The sequence below is a fragment of the Bos grunniens genome, chromosome 1, assembly GCF_055505025.1.
Source record: "Bos grunniens cultivar Pamir isolate PY7600 chromosome 1, Bosgru_T2T1.0, whole genome shotgun sequence".
NCBI lineage: Eukaryota > Metazoa > Chordata > Mammalia > Artiodactyla > Bovidae > Bos > Bos grunniens.
The window spans coordinates 42,758,433-42,770,594 of record NC_141165.1 but is presented as its reverse complement, the minus strand read 5'-3'; the positions used below and the strand labels follow the sequence as shown (position 1 = coordinate 42,770,594).

The 12,162-nt window shown below is 37.1% G+C and overlaps 1 non-coding gene across 1 annotated transcript; it reads right to left on the bottom strand.

The window, feature by feature from the left end:
- Positions 1–11,019: 11,019 nt before the first annotated feature.
- LOC147379342 (U6 spliceosomal RNA) lies at positions 11,020–11,126 on the bottom strand. The gene has a single exon (XR_015135545.1). It is a non-coding gene; the product is annotated as a U6 spliceosomal RNA (small nuclear RNA).
- Positions 11,127–12,162: the final 1,036 nt, after the last annotated feature.

The window sequence follows — 12,162 nt, the reverse complement described above, 5'->3', positions numbered from 1 at the left end:
TATTTAATGTGAGATGGAAATATCTTGTTTTAGTTACTATTTGTTTTATTTTCTGCCATAGTAAACGGAATACAATTGTTTCTAATATAGATATAAACAGATTTCACTTGTTCATGATAAAAATGAAATATCTGTTTATTAAAAAATGGAGGAGCTTATTGATTCTATACCAAGGATCATGAAAATGTATATTTGCATCTTGAAATTGTCATAAAACACATCATCTGTGCATGCATGCATGCATCAATGACTCAGTTGTGTTTGACTCTTATGATCCCTGGGCTATAGCCTGCCAGTGTCCTCTGTGCAAGGAGTTCTTCTGGCAAAAATACTGGAGTAGGTTGCCATTTTCCTCCTCCAGGGTATCTTCCTGACCCAGGAATTGAACCTGCATCTCCTGTGTCTCCTGCACTGCAGGCAATTCTTTACCTGCTGAGCCATCAGGGAAGCCCTCAAACACATCATACCTACCACTAAATAAATTATTGTAGAATTTATGTGTGCAAATATATATATATATATATTTATATATATATACACATACACACACATATACTTCACACATGTATCTATATAATGACAGGCTATATATATATATATATATATATATAATATAACTACACATATATGTGATTACTAGGATACAAAATCTTCTCTAGACTATTGTAACAAACAACTTGAAGTTCCAATATTGCATCTAGTCTGGGGCAGAACTCATTAGCCAGTCAGAGATCTTATGTCAATGACGCAAAAATAAACATCCTCCAGGTACATTTCTTTAGCACAAACCACATTTATTATAGAAAGTAAGGGAACTCTGTTGAAAATATGTGGCTTATATTCTTTTGAAAGAAAAATTATGTTTCCTGTTTTATTTGTATCTTGTTCATTTTCAATAGCACTTGTCAGGTGGTACTAATTAACATCTATCAAAGAATAAAACAGCTATTTAATCATCTCAGAGTATGTCTTCTATAAGTGATGCAGTATGGTTGTGCCTCTGCAAGTAAAACACCTTCACTGACTGTATCATAATTTTAAATTTTTGTTAACTGTGAATATTCACAAATTGGCTAGGTGGAAAGATGTTTAGACCCATTATGCAAAATAAGAAAAAAAACACATGTAGAAAAATGCCCAGCAATTTTTCGTAAGAAATAGTAAATTAAAATCAAATTGCAAATTGTTTATAAACATTAAAATAACTAACTGCCCTACAATTAACACAAAATATAAACATTCAGTTCAGTTTAGTCGCTCAGTCGAGTCCGACTCTTTAGGACCCCGTGGACTGCAGCATGCCAGCATTCCCTGTCCATCACCAACTCCCAGAGCTTATTCAAACTCATGTCCATTGACTCAGTGATGCCATCTTACCATCTCATCCTCTGTTGTCCCCTTCTCTTCCTGCATTCAATATTTACAACATCACGGTCTTTTCAAACGAGTCAGTTCTTCGCATCAAGTGGCCAAAGTATTGGAGTGTCAGCTTCAGCATCAGTCCTTCCAATGAATATTCTGGACTGATTTCCTTTAGGATGGACTGGTTGGATTTCCTTGCCATCCAAGGGACTTGCAAGAGTCTTCTCCAACACCACAATTCAAAAGCATCAATTCTTTGGTGCTCTGCTTTCTTTACTGTCCACCTCTCACATCCATACATGACTACTGGAAAACCATAGCTTTGAGTAGACAGACTTTTGCTGGCACAGTAATGTCTCTGCTTTTTAATATGCTGTCTAGGATGGTCATAGCTTTTCTTCCAAGGAGCAAGCATCTTTTAACTTCATGGCTGCAGTCACCATCTGCAGTGATTTTGGAGCCCCCCCAAATAAAATTTCTCACTGTTTCCATTGTTTCCCTATCTATTTGCCATGAAGTGATGGGACCAGATGCATGATCTTAGTTTTCTGAATGTTGAGTTTGAAGCCAGATTTTTCACTGTCCTCTTTCACTTTCACCAAGAGGCTCTTTAGTTCTTCTTCACTTTCTGCCATAAGGGTGGTGTCCCCTGCATATCTGAGGTTATTGATATTTCTCCCAGCAATCTTGATTCCAACGTGTATTTCATCCAGTCCAGCATTTCTCATAATGTACTCTGCATATAAGTTAAATAAGCAGGGTGACAATACACAGCCTCAATGTACTCCTTTCCCTATTTGTAACCAGCCTACTGTTCCATGTCTGGTTCTAACTGTTGCTTCTTGACCTGCATACAGATTTCTCAGGAGGCAGATCAGGTGGTCTAGTATTCCCATCTTTTGAAGAATTTTCCACAGTTTGTTGTGATCCACACAGTCAAAGCCTTTGGCATAGTCAATATAAACATTAATCTCATAAAATAGTAAACGACTTCTTTAAATATCAGGAAACTGAAGGATAGAAAACTTAAAATCACAGTTAGCCAATATTAGAAATAGGAAGAGAACCCATATTTCTCTATTTCCAAACTGGTGCTCCGTTGGATATTTGTAAGACATTTTTAAAAATGATGAATTATTGATGGTGTCATGTTGTTGACTCTTCTGAGTAAGAGATTTAAAATTCAATTCTAGCTTGTACAAAAGCTTTGGAATTAATTGTAAGCACCTGCCAGTTTCTTTGCTCTGTGCTTTAGCAGAAGAAATTTTCACGAAACCTCTGTCATTTGTGCTGCTATCACACACACCCCCCACATTGGGTTCCGCTGCTCCCTCTCAGAGCAGATACATTACCCTCCTACTGCCCAAAGGCAGAAAATGACATGGAATCAAATCAAACTCAGGGAAATAAGAAACCTGAAGTTTTAATAATATAACTGGTTTTGGTGTTCCAGACTTTCTGGTTCATTAATGAAAAACCTTGCACTTGCTGTTACTATGCTAAAACCTATAAATATTGGAAAAGAGCAAACATTTATCTGAAATATCAATATTATCAACCAAACAAACTATTTACAAAGTAACCAATGATATTAAACTATGGAAAATGGAAAGAGATAGAAGTTGCTGAAAAAAAATAAGTCACAGTGGAACTATTCTGGCCAACTGAGTTTGAACCAAACTCAGAGAACATCACTAAAGAGGTAATTCTATAAAGAGGAATGATGATCTGGACAACTCCTGGTGTTTGTTTCTACTGGTAAAACCTTCTAGAATAAAGTCACATGATAGATGGCATCCAGTGGGAGATTGTATCTACAGAGAGGGAGGGACAGAAGCCAAGTTTTCATTCTCTCTTTGCATCATCCACCCATCTTCCTACAAGATGTCATAATCTCTTTCAGCCCTTTCTTGACTCTTTTACATTGTTACTATTTCTGTTTCTAGGCAATCTATTTTCTTTTCTCAATGACAAATAAAACTGTATTAGCTGCTTTGTTTTCAGATGGCCAATGTTATCGGCCATTTGTTTTTATATGCTGAGTGCTTACAGTGAAGAAGTTGCATAGGTTATTGATTCAGTTCAGTTCAGTTCAGTTCAGTCGCTCAGTCGTGTCCGACTCTGTGACCCCATGAACCACAGCACGCCATTAGTGAAAGATAAAATGAGTGAGTGGTATCTGGAAAATCTGCCAGGATCTGCCTCTATGGGTAGTGAAAAAAAGATAAAGCCAAACAAAAGCAAAAGCTGGTTAGAGTTCACAGTAAACCGAAGTCTGGGTGGAAAGAAAACTAAAAGGACTGATCCAAGAAGAAAAGTAATATCTTGCCTGGAGAATCCCATGGACGGAGGAGCCTGGTAGGCTACAATCCACAGGGTCGCAAAGAGTCGGACACGACTGAGAGACTTCACTTTCACTTTTCACTTTCATATATCATGCACAGATACTTAATACAGGAAAAATTGTACCATAGGGCACTCGTACAATCCATGGTTATTAGAGTATCTGTATGCATTCACGTAAGGCTTAGGCAGAAATGATAAGCTGATCGCGAAAGAGGAATTTTGTGACAGAATTCTAGAGAGGGAATTTGTTAATGCTTTCTGGGAAGATATTGAGGGTTCAGAATGGAAAGTGTTTCTTACGGTAGAAAGGGGAAAACTTGGAAAGAAAAAGTTGAATGACAATTTCACCTTCCTGGTCTACAGAAATTACAATTTCTGGTCTCAGAGTACCAGAGGAAAGAAAATTCAGAGCCAAGAGGATCAAGTGTAAGGCTCTGAATGTTTAGGAATTACTGACCAAAGAGTTTGGAGAGCTGAGAGAATGAGGGTCATAGTATTGAGTGCAGGTCACGAAGAGCAAAGCCTTGGTCCCAGCATTCAAACATTGCATAGGTGAAGGGAGTTTCTGGTTTTCTGTGTCTTTCACATAATTAACACTTTTTGCATTTTCAGCCTACTTTCTTCCAGTCATGTTCTAATGGGTAGAAGTGGCAACTATCCATTTTAGCACCTCTTTGGAGATTGCTTGGGATCTTCAAGTTCAGTGAAGCACTGGACTTTTCCATCACATAACTCAGACTCTTGAGGAATATCAATGCAATGGTTACTGTCATCAAGTATGAGTATGTCTTATTTTACAATCTCAGGAGTATAATAAATATAATATTCTTTCTTTTCTAAAGCTCCACTTAATTTTATTTCAATTACCTCTTTTGTCTGACTGGCAAGGGGAGAAAGAAATAAAACTCAGACTATAATCTAAATCTTGCAAGGTGTCCTTCACTCTCATTTACCCACAAATCTGATATTTGCAATGCCTAGGTGGATGAGATGGAGCAAGTCCATTCAGCCATTGGTTATCCATGTCCTTGGTTTCTCTGCCCCAGTCGACTTGTGACTCATCCCATCCTTGGTTACCTTGCTTTATCCTTGGTTACCTTGCTTCATCATTGGTTTATTCGCTCACAGAGACCTTCACATCCTCAGTCCCCTGCCATTTCTGTGCCATTCCAGGGGGCATGGGCATCTTTGCCAAGGCTACTTATGGTCTTACCTGCCTTGGCAATGCTCAACCACTTCTCTTTCAAGTCAGATTATTTTCTGTTGGCATGGCACCAAAGGGCACCAGACATGTTTGGCCTGAAAAGCAATCAAACTCATATCTCACCCCTCCTTTTTCCCACCTCAACTCTGCCATATTTTTTTCAAATAAATGCTAATCTTCTTAAAAGTTGTTCTAGAGTAGTAAACAGCATAATTTCCTGAATTATGCTGAATTTGGCTGTGCTCCAGATGCAAGGAAGACATATGATGGCAAACTGCTTGAAATGAGAGGGAGGAGAGAGGAACATAGGAAGAAAAACAATAAATTAACATCATGAAAGATTATTTAATTTCATTTTTTTTGTATATCTGACAATCCAATAAGAAGCATGATTTGTGTTTGCCTAAATCATTATCATTACTCAAGCATCACTGGGCTGACAAGCCAATGACTTACTTCCCTTTTTTTTAATTTTTTTTATGATTTAAATATTTTATTGATTTGTAATTTATGAAATAGAAATAACAGCTTATATTGGGAAATCTCTCCCTGTTTATGGATTTTTTGATCAATCTAATTAAAAAAATCATTAATACTTGTTTCCATGTTCAGAAACCTATAGAGTAATTTTTTTAATTTAATGGGAAAAATATACAAAATGCTTAGCTTAAGCTTTTTTTTTTTAAATTTTATTTTATTTTTAAACTTTACAATATTGTATTAGTTTTGCCAAATTATCGAAATGAATCCGCCACAGGTATACCCGCGTTCCCCATCCTGAACCCTCCTCCCTCCTCCCTCCCCTACCCTCCCTCTGGGTCGTCCCAGTGCACCAGCCCCAAGCATCCAGTACTGTGGATCGAACCTGGACTGGCGACTTGTTTCATACATGATATTATACATGTTTCAATGCTATTCTCCCAAATCTCCCCACCTTCTCCCTCTCCCACAGAGTCCATAAGACTGATCTATACATCGGTGTCTCTTTTGCAGTCTCGTACACAGGGTTATTGTTACCATCTTTCTAAATTCCATATATATGCGTTAGTATACTGTATTGGTGTTTTTCTTTCTGGCTTACTTCACTCTGTATAATAGGTTCCAGTTTCATCCATCTCATTAGAAATGATTCAAATGTATTCTTTTTAATGGCTGAGTAATACTCCATTGTGTATATGTACCACTGCTTTCTTATCCATTCATCTGCTGATGGACATCTAGGTTGCTTCCGTGTCCTGGCTATTATAAACAGTGCTGCGATGAACATTGGGGTACACGTGTCTCTTTCCCTTCTGGTTTCCTCAGTGTGTATGCCCAGCAGTGGGATTGCTGGATCATAAGGCAGTTCTATTTCCAGTTTTTGAAGGAATCTCCACACTGTTCTCCATAGTGGTTGTACTAGTTTGCATTCCCACCAACAGTGTAAGAGAGTTCCCTTTTCTCCACACCCTCTCCAGCATTTATTGCTTGTAGACTTTTGGATCGCAGCCATTCTGACTGGCGTGAAATGGTACCTCATAGTGGTTTTGATTTGCATTTCTCTGATAATGAGTGATGTTGAGCATCTTTTCATGTGTTTGTTAGCCATTTGTATGTCTTCTTTGGAGAAATGTCTATTTAGTTCTTTGGCCCATTTTTTGATTGGGTCATTTATTTGTCTGGAGTTGAGCTGTAGGAGTTGCTTGTATATTTTTGAGATTAGTTGTTTGTCCGTTGCTTCATTTGCTATTATTTTCTCCCATTCTGAAGGCTGCCTTTTCACCTTGCTAATAGTCTCCTTTGTTGTGCAGAAGCTTTTAAGTTTAATTAGGTCCCATTTGTTTATTTTTGCTTTTATTTCCAATATTCTGGGAGGTGGGTCATAGAGGATCTTGCTGTGATGTATGTCGGAGAGTGTTTTGCCTATGTTCTCCTCTAGGAGTTTTATAGTTTCTGGTCTTACGTTGAGATCTTTAATCCATTTTGAGTTTATTTTTGTGTAAGGTGTTAGAAAGTGTTCTAGTTTCATTCTTTTACAAGTGGTTGACCAGTTTTCCCAGCACCACTTGTTAAAGAGATTGTCTTTAATCCATTGTATATTCTTGCCTCCTTTGTCAAAGATAAGGTGTCCATAGGTGCATGGATTTATCTCTGGGCTTTCTATTTTGTTCCATTGATCAATATTTCTGTCTTTGTGCCAGTACCATACTGTCTTGATAATATGGCTTTGTAATAGAGCCTGAAGTCAGGTAGGTTGATTCCTCCAGTTCCATTCTTCTTTCTCAAGATAGCTTTGGCTATTCGAGGTTTTTTGTATTTCCATACAAATTGTGAAATTATTTGTTCTAGCTCTGTGAAGAATACCATTGGTAGCTTGATAGGGATTGCATTGAATCTATAAATTGCTTTGGGTAGTATACTCATTTTCACTATATTTATTCTTCCAATCCATGAACATGGTATATTTCTCCATCTACTAGTGTCCTCTTTGATTTCTTTCACCAGTGTTTTATAGTTTTCTATATATAGGTCTTTAGTTTCTTTAGGTAGATATATTCCTAAGTATTTTATTCTTTCTTTTGCAATGGTGAATGGAATTGTTTCCTTAATTTCTCTTTCAGTTTTCTCATTATTAGTGTATAGGAATGCAAGGGATTTCTGTGTGTTGATTTTATATCCTGCAACTTTACTATAATCATTGATTAGTTCTAGTAATTTTCTGGTGGAGTCTTCAGGGTTTTCTATGTAAAGGATCATGTCATCTGCAAATAGTGAGAGTTTTACTTCTTCTTTTCCAATTTGGATTCCTTTTATTTCTTTTTCTGCTCTAATTGCTGTGGCTTTACTTCCCTTTTAAATGCCAACATTAAAGATACTTAAGTAGGTGGTTGTTACTGGTTGCTATAAACATTGCTTTAAAACTGCTTCAGACTGAAACATATCATGAGATTCAAAAAAGAAAGAAAAACTTGCTATGGGATTCCTCCAGGATTTATTGTTTCATGCAATGTGGAGGTCTCTGGTAATGATGAATATAAGCCATTGATCCATATTACATATTTTAAAATAATCTGCAGCTCCTGAAGAGAATAGATTTGAGGAGAGGAGAAAACATAATAACCAGTATATATCATATACAAATATATATATATTTAATAAAAATAAATAATAATAAATTAAAAATAAATATATTTATATTATACATTTATTATTTATATGTCTCTCCCTGCCAGAATATAAGTTCCAAGAGGCAGTTTCATTGTGTTATTCACTGATGTGTCCTAAGCATCTATAAGAGTGCCAGATATCTATATGTAATCAATAAATAATTTTTAAATGAATGATATGTCACTAATCAAGAATTATGATTAATATACATCTTGAAACCTGAGATATAAGAAGAAAAGATGATTAGCTTTGGGTAAGTCAGGGTACCAGAGTGCCCTGTGACATCAGAAAATAGTCGTTTTTATAATTATGGGAAAATTTTTTGGATTGAATCAATTAGTTTCCATATTTTCTAGTCAGATACAGTATAAGTAGAGTTAACAAATTAGCTTAAGATTTGAGATGAATAAATCTGTACCTCCATCTCACAACTACAGACGTGAGGGGATGAGTATCCTGCATATCTAGATCTTGTCTTCAGCTGACAACTCTATGTAAAGAACAGTCATTGGAGAAAATGCCTGCCAATGATTCCAGCAATCACAGTGACTAAATCCAAAAGATCTTGTCTTCTCTGAAAGGATAACACTGCAGGAAAATACTTCACAGTGATTCTTCCATATCCTAAGGTCAGCTAACAATAGCCTATCAGTTCACTGGCCACCTCTCATTTCTCTTCCTTTTTGCAACTAGTCAACATTCATCTCTAGTAATCTTCCAGGTTCTAAGGAAATAGAAACCACCAAGAATTAGTGTAGAGGATGTGTGTTCATGTGTGCTCAGTTGTGTCTGACTCTGCGACCTTGTGGACTGTAGCTGTCCAGGCTCCTCTGTCCATGGGATTTCCCAGGCAAGAATACTGAAATGGGTTGCCATTTCCTCCTCCAGGGCATCTTTGCAATCCAGAGATCAAACCCGAGTTTCCTATGTCTCCTGCATGAAAGATGTCTCTAACATCAATTCCCATCCCAAGGGTGGATGATGTCCAAACCCCTTATAATGTGAGCTTGGTAGTTACTATTCTAAACTCTCAGATACCATGAAAATAAGATTATGTGGTTTGAAGCATGGCTTCACTTAATAGTTAATATTACAATGAAATATTTTGGTTAACACCTTAATAAACTGAACTCCATGAGACCTTAATGGCTTCCCTGGTGACTCAGAAGGTAAAGAGATCATTGCAAGAGATCTGGGTTTGATCCCTGGATCAGGAAGATCCCTTGGCAAAGGAAATGGCTACCCATTCCAGTATTCTTGCCTGGAGAATTCCATGGACAGTGGAGATTGGTGGGCTACAGTACATGGGGTTGCAAAGAGTTGGATGCAACTGAGATTAACACTTTCACTTTCATGAGGCCTTAATGAGGTGAACTGTATCCAGAGACTTTGAACTCTGGTCTTTAGAGCTTTTAAGTACTAAAATAATTTGCGTATTGTCTTATCAGCCCATGAAAGTGAAAGTCACTCAGTCATGTCCAACTCTTTGTGACCCTATGGACTGACTATACAGTCCATGGAATTCTCCAGGCCAGAATACTGGAGTGGGTAGCCTTTCCCTTCTCCAGGAGATCTTCCCAAGCCAGGGATCAAACCCAGGTCTCCTGCATTGCAGGTGGATTCTTTACCAGCTGAGCCACAAAGGAAGCCCAAGAATACTGGAGTGAGTAGCCTATCCCTTCTCTAGCAGGTTTTCCCGACCCAGGAATCGAACTGGGGTCTCCTGCATTGCAGGCAGATTCTTTACCTACTGAGCTATCAGGAAAGCCCTCATCAGCCCATATCTGGACAATTTATTGAGTAACAGGATACAATTTTAGATTGCTCTGGAAAATTGTCAACTTAATCCTTGAGGGAATGGCAGTGGGGTTGCTCTCTGTGGCGGTGATCTCCCATTGAGAGGTGTGGACGGTGTCTCTCTTTGGTCATGTGCTCTGTGACTGTTTGATTAATAGAAAACAGCTTAAGTGACACTGTGCCAGGTCCTCACTCCAAAGACTCAAGAAGCTGGTAGCTCCTGTTACCTGTCTTTTGGGCTAGGAGTGACTCTTCACACCCAGCCACCATCCTCTAAGGAAGCCTACAAGTCCCAGAGGAGAGGCCAGGTACACATGTTCTAGCTTACAATCCCAGATGAGGTCCTGGCCAGCAGCCAGCATCAACCCCCAGACTTATGAGTGTAAGAGACTTCAGATAATTCCAGCCCCTAACCACTGAGTCACTCTAACCTTTTAGCCACCAAGCTGGCAGTTCATGAGCTCTGTCCAAACTGCAGATTCATGAGCAACATGAATAACTGTTGTTTTCAATCAGTGACTTTGGGGTAGTTTGTTCCACAGCAATAGATAATCAGAGCACTACTCCAGAATCCTGACGGCTACAAAAATCTCTCTCGGCATAGCTCCCATTTGAGGATATTGGAATTTTGAGTGAGAAAAATTTTTCTCTGTGTCTTTCAGGATACAAACTGAAAGAGGCTGTAAATTTCTTTTTAGATTAATAAATTTCAGGTTTGGTTAATTGAGTCCTTTTGTGAATTAACATGCTTAAGATGGGCTTCCCATTGGGGTGTTTTGTTGTTGTTGTTATTGAGTTATATGAATTGTTTGTGTGTTTTGAAAATTAAGCCCTTGTCAGTCACATCATTTGCAAATATTTTCTCCCAGTCTGTAGGTTCTCTTTTCATTTTATTTATGGTTTTCTTTGCTGTGTAAAAGGTTATAAGTTTAATTAGGTCCAATTTTCTTATTTTGCTTTTATTTCTGATACCTTGGGAGACCTAAGAAAACATTGGTATGATTTATGTCCAAAAATGTTTTGCCTATGTTCTCTTCTAAAAGTTTTGTGGTGTAATATCTTATATTTAACTCTTTAAGCCATTTCTGAGTTTATTTTTGTGCATGGTGTGAGGGCGTGCTCTAACTACATTGATTTACATGCGGCCAACTTTCCCAACACCAAAAAATATGGAACGCTTCACAAGTTTATGAGCCGTCCTTGTGCAAGAGCCATGCCAGTCTTCTCTGTATGGTTCCAGTCTCAGTGCATGTGCTACTGAAGTGAGCGTGGCACTTACTATTTTTAGATGTTTGTAACATTACTTAATTTAAAAACATATGAACTTGTGTCAATTACGTAAATAATTTACATTATATTCTTTTCTAAAATTTTGTTTTCTCTTTTTAAAAAACTCCAAAAACATATTTTAGAAAGTTCAAACAATAGAAAACCATGATTTTAACAGAGGAAAGTCTTCTAATCCACTAACTCCCACCTCCTCCGTGAAATATTTTCTGATTTGTTATTTTTATTCCTACCTGGTACCCAGGAAGACACCTACCAAATTTGTTGTTCACTATGGGAAAATTCATGAATCATTTTTTGCATCACCCCTTTAATATTCACCAATAAAATAGGCATTACAGATAGTTAGAATAAATCTGAAAAAGTTTATTTCAGAATTACATACTTTATAATCCATAAAATTAAGTGTCATCTCTGAAGGTGGAATTGAATCTTATCTCTTTGCTAATGTACAAGTCAACAGAATTATTTTTTTCAGATTTGTTTTGCAGTAAGCTTGAGAATATTTTAAAATATAAATTATGTCTTCATATTCATCTTAAATTGTCTAAAGAATTTATTTCAAAGAAATGAGCACAGTCATTTTACATGATAAAATATGGCCTCAAAAATTTAAGCAAATCTTCACAATATGTAAATAAAAAGTAGAAATGGCAAGAACCCAAGCCTCATTACTCTTCCAAGACTGCATTGCTGAGCTGACAGCAATTAAGTAAAAGTTATCATTGGAGAACTCAGGTAACTGCAGTGTAAATAACATTGCTCCCATTCTGTCTGTTGTAATTAAATGCTGCTTGTTACTCACAGGGTAAAACCTGTGCCCTATTGAACTTTTTTCCCAAAGAGATAAGAGACTATTGAAGGATCACCCAAATTCATGTTTTGTCACAAATAACTTCTGTTGTAATTTAACTCATAAACTTATACTTCAGGTTTTCCCATAGGTAATGTAAAAAAGAAAAAAAATTACTAGAATGACATTTTTATCACAACTAAAACTTGATGTGATTACTATAATC